Raw genomic sequence first — 5562 nt, 5'->3', positions numbered from 1 at the left:
TCTGCTCATTCTTCTTTCGTTCTGCTTTGCTCTGTGTCACCACTAATTTGCTCGAATCATTTCTCATCATCTGGTTCTAATTCTTTTCATATTCATTTACTATCGTCTCCATAAAACCTAAAAATCTTGCCTATTCATTTGTTTATTAAATCACACATTAAATTTTGTTGAACCTGTTTTTTTATGCTATAATAAATCTTACGTTTATAACTAAGATGATATGGATGAAAAAACTGATTATAATTTAGTTGACCAAAAAAATTTTAGTTGAAATTAAAATCTATAGTAGAAGTTACTAACCTTGCAATCCTTTTTTTTTTTTATCATCCAAGATAGCTTTAGTCAAATCAATTATAGTTTCACAAACTGTATTATTGATTTAGAAAAACATAAGATATTTCACTCCCACACCACCGAAAAACAGACGCATTTGTTGTTGTCGCTGCGACGGGTCTCCTTCACTAAAACAAAATCGCTTGTCACAAACTGTTAATAAACCCAAATGTGTTTATAAAAGCTATCCATGTAAGAGATTCATATTTACATCTCTTTCTATAGTCCTCTCCTATGTTAGTAACTATGATAATGCAGTCATACAAAGGATGTTGGTTCAATGGTGTTCATTATCCATGCTACTATAATAGCATTCACCACCTCCCATTGTTCGATATCTTCTGGTTAAGTTGGTTTCTTCAGAGTTCCATCGATGAAGCCTTCATTCGCAAGGCGTTCCGCACATGCTTTGCCCATTCTTCATAGTTCTCCCCCTTAATTAGTTGAACCGTAGTTATTGTGTTTCCAGGTCCATCCGCATCATGTAGGTAGTATGGTGAGAGTGTCGCTTCCGCGCTTCCGCGCCCACACGAATCATCTCTGTCTCGTTCTTCTTCTCTTTTGTGATACTCATGTCGATCTTGAGAAATTTTGAGGGTTTTTGCTATTATAGCTCTGATACCATGATAAGCTTTGTGCTTAATTTCTTGTCCATTCCATTACATCTCACCATCATATATACAAACCTAAGACATGATCTCTATACAATAGCTTTGGGAAAGTTAACATAATACTTCACAAAGACTCTTGACTCATGGAAACTATGATATACGCCAACTTTCTCCTCAAGCTTCGTATTTTCTTCATACCCGCTCCAATAAAATTTTCGTTTCAAAATAAGTAGTGCCTTATAGTTTCAATATAAAATTTATTGACTTTATAGTCCATCCTATTTTTCTATAGGTTAAAATGTGTTTAGGTGTATCGCAGTATCGATAATGATATTTTTATTTAGTAAATATGCAAAATTAAATATTTTTTAATATATTTTCATAAGCGTAAAACGACAATTAAAATGAAACGGAATGAGTAACTAAAATTCTTAGTTGTTCGAGATATTTATTTCTTAAACACACAAACAATTAACATTGTACCTAATCGATCCTAAATATAGGACAACAAATATTTCATTTCTAAAAATCATAACTACTTCAACAAATAAATTTAGTTATGATTTTGTTATTATTATATCGTAACATAAATATAAATAGCTCGAAATTGAAAGGTAAGTGGATATTTGTCACTAACTTCACTTTGAGTACAGCCGCCGGTCCATATAGACTGACCAACTACCACAATTTGCCACTGCATTTAAAACGGACTCTAAGAGCATGATTAACCATGGAACTCCATTAGGAGTTCTTAATGAGTATTTTAGTAATAAATGTAGATTAAGAACTTTTGTTAAAAAACGTTTAGTTTAATTGCTCCAATGGTAGGTTCTTAAACTAAGGGTTTTTAAGGATTTTTTTTTTTATTAAACATAAATATGAACCCTTTTTTATTATTAAACATAAATATGAACCCATTCACCATTGAAGGACCAGAGCTAGTAGACTCCTGAGCCAAGGGCGGGGAAGTGGTCTAATAAGTGATAGAAAAACACATAAAGGCAAAAGAGGAGCAGGGACAGAACGGCGTTGCTTACAGTTTTGTTATAGAAAATTTGGTCTGCTTAACGGATCCTTCAGTTGAGATGGTTCCTTTTATCACATCCAATCCCAAATCTTTCAACGCCCTCATCTTCCATCACAAAGGAGGGAACACAAAACCTAGTAGAAAGCTGTCAATTATCAAAGAGAAGAAATCAGCATTGGTCTTAAGACTGATAATATATGGGATAAACAAGAGGATGGAATCGAATACTCACGAGAACCATCCGATTCCACAACCAAAGCAAGGCAGAGGTTTGTCATATACTCATGTTTCCATGTCGTCTGCATCTTTGACAGCCGTATATCTTCTTTTCCCACACCCCATAGCATCTATTCAAAACAGAGAAGGTTGTTACACGAATGCTTCGTAATTTCACATGATCTTAGATAGTAATAACAATAATGGTGAACATAATAAACTAGCAGGACCTCTACACATGACAAGATCAGGCACCAAGCCTTGTACAGTGGTTGTGGTACTAACCTTTAAGTGTATAGTAATAACGAGCAACTGGGTTCAGACAATAATACAAAGTTGATGTCACCACTTTCATCTCCTCTCAGTCTCACCGCGGAACCACCGCCTTCATCGACGCCGCCACTGGCCACCACCTTCATCGACACCGCCACCGCCACTGGCCACGTCGTCCTCATCCTCTCTCCCAACTCTATCTATTTCCCCGTCGTCTCCCTCGCCGTCATGTCTCTCGGCGCCGTCGTCATCACCGCGAATACTCTCAACACCGCCGGTAAGAGGCAGTGATTCATCATCGTTGAGAGCAACAGAGAGAGCCGGAGTGTTGAATCAGAAGATCAACAGAGAGAAATCAATCGCTGCATTGAACCGTCGAGAGAGAGATGGAGTAAACGCAATACTCTCTTCTTGCCACACGTGTCTTGCAAGAGGTGGTTCTTAAAAACCCCAGGATCTGTTGCTTAACTTAATTTTTTTTTTTTTAATTACTAAATACCCTAAAAACTCCACTTAAGAGTTCCCCTTAAAGATGGTCTAAGGGCAGCCTCATCGGTAAGATATCCATTTACAGGTTCTAGATCATAAATTTATCACTTTTTCGTTGCATATGTAAGAAATAAATAACTTTTAATTCAAAATAGAAATTAAGGCCACTGAGAAAGAAATACGTGATGAATTGAGGTTTAGAACCGGTGTTAAAAAGGGCTTGTTTAGGACCCGTCTTTCTCTCTTTCCTCTTCTTTTTATTTTTTTAATATTAATTTTTTGTTTGGATACTGGGTCATGACCCTGCAATGGAGATGGTGTAAGGTTCTCATTAATGGTAATATTGTCTTTTACAAAATCAGTGAAATTTACAACCATACAAATTGTATATTAGAATTTACAAACCATACAAATTGTATATCAAATAACCGTCATCCTTCGATCATTACTTCATACTATTGATACGAGTCTTTCCAACACCATTCTTAGGTCTCTCTGTGATCACCAGTTATTAAACCGGTCAAAAACCGGTGTCTTTATTCAATACGAGTCTAGCCAATAGTGTAGCAAAATCTAGTGTCGATGTTCTGTATATTGTTCTGTGAATACTGAAGAAATTTTGATGGTTTTGATTATAGCCTTTTTTTTTTGGATAACTTTGGTATTTATTAATAAAAACTTTAAAAAACCATTGAGATTTATGTCTTGCTTACCTATTTGATATTTTATTCCTTGAGAGTTGTTTTGGTGTTTATCTCTACTTTGCTTCTCTTATGTGTAGTAATCAAAGCTCATGATGGAGAAGGTTTTCTGCGAAAGAGAAGTCCACGAGACTTTACTGCTATGAATCTGTCCACCATTGAACAATCTGTTAAGAAGTCCCCAAACAACCAAAAGCACCAAACATGTTTTCCGCTCTTTCTATATAATATAGTATGAAAATAAAATTTAAATGTATTACAACTATAATACAACAAGTCTCCTCAGTTCGTAGATATCTTGGTTAGAGTCAATGAGACAAATAAAATTAAGGAGAAACTTGAGGAGCTCCTCTGTTAACCACTGAACATATTGGGCAAAGACACTGCAAATTTCTCTTTAATGTGGAAAAATGTTCATAGCCTTGTACGGTTATTTTGTGACTAATGTTCAGTAAGCAACTGGACATGTAAACTGTTGTACAATGTATAATACAAGACTTATAAGAATGAACTAAACAACAAAAGTTACCCATTCTGATTGGTCCCAAATCTTTTAAAAGACAAAGTTCGTGCTTTGGAGATATGCTTGAGTGAGGTTTGTAACTTTCTAGTTGTAATATTTGAATAGATTGGCAATGAGCGACATAAAGTTCTCTCTTCCTGCAACAAATATCCATTTTATTTAGGGTTTTTAGTTATTTAAACCCCAAACTATTTTTAGATCAGAAGAAAAATCCTCGACTAAAATTTTATGTTTTTAAAACTTCAACTATGGGTTGGCATTCTTTTGCTTCTCTTCTTCACAACATAATTGCATTCTGTTTTCCTGAATATTGGTGTGTGTGGTTCAAGATATGACAAGACATGACAATAAATACTAGAGAAAAGTAAGCTTATTTACTCATTTAAGTCTCAGTTTGTAGTCTAAACAAACCAGTTATCAAAATAAAAGATACAAAGTAGTTAATTGATGAACATCTAAAACATAAAAGCTCATCTACATAATTTATTTCGCTTGCTGTTCTCGTACAACTTGGCTCTCTCCTCCAGACATCCCACTCCTTAATGCTTGACTTCAACCTATGCGAAGCTAAATTAGAAGAAAAAAAAGTAGAGAAGATTCATAAGTTTCAGAACAAAAACAACATGAAAATATTCAGAATAACATACCAGAAAGGTAGTACGTGAGATATCCAAAAGATATCCTTGTGAATCCAGAGGAATATTTCACCGCCTGAATCAATCCAAACCACACAGTTCTTTATCAAAGCAATCACACCAACGAGAATCGATTTACATTCCACTGAAAAAAGATTCTATCCTGCTCTTATCAAGAGAAAAGTTTTAAAGACGAAGCAAATAAGGATTCATACCTGCTCGATCGCGGATTTCATCATCATCGCTGTCATGATTTGCGTCGTCTCTTAGGGTTTCGTCGTCACTCGATTCGTCACTTGTGGTTCTCATCGGGAATAATAATATAGTAAAATATACCATTCTGACTGGGCCTTCCTTTTCTTCATGTTTTAAAGTTCAAACTAATAATACAGTACTAGAGCGCAGGTATTAGTTTTTAAGTATTTATACATTGATATTTTCTTTTATGATTAGTGCTATTTATTTTAGATATGTCTCTATATAACTAATTGTATTCAAAAGATCCAGATCGAACCGGATCATATGATTATTTTTGGTTCAAATATTCAAATCATTTTTAAATACATTCGTTATTTGAATATTTTTAGTTTTCTGTACATCAGAACCAAATTCATACAGACCCGGGAGATCCAACTTGAAATTCACACATAAATTTATATCCAAACACGGCCTAATTTCAAAACCTAAAAAATCTATACCCGAAAAAACGACCCGTACCTAAATAGGTACCCGAATGTCTATGCCTAACAGATTC

The 5562-nt window shown here is 34.8% G+C and overlaps 1 long non-coding RNA gene across 2 annotated transcripts; it reads right to left on the bottom strand.

The window, feature by feature from the left end:
- Window positions 1–333: 333 nt before the first annotated feature.
- LOC106423715 lies at window positions 334–2941 on the bottom strand. Of its 2 annotated transcripts, XR_001284716.3 has the most exons (4): window positions 2473–2941; window positions 2204–2318; window positions 1982–2116; window positions 334–1638 (listed from the first exon to the last, which is right to left on the bottom strand). It is a non-coding gene; the product is annotated as an uncharacterized LOC106423715 (long non-coding RNA). The 2 variants fall into 2 exon arrangements; XR_007327449.1 differs by having other exon boundaries at window positions 437–2116; window positions 2473–2938.
- Between the last annotated feature and the right edge of the window lie 2621 nt (window positions 2942–5562).

The sequence above is a fragment of the Brassica napus genome, chromosome C8 (assembly GCF_020379485.1).
Source record: "Brassica napus cultivar Da-Ae chromosome C8, Da-Ae, whole genome shotgun sequence".
In the NCBI taxonomy this organism is placed as follows: Eukaryota; Viridiplantae; Streptophyta; class Magnoliopsida; order Brassicales; family Brassicaceae; genus Brassica; species Brassica napus.
This window is presented reverse-complemented; position numbering and strand designations above follow the sequence as displayed.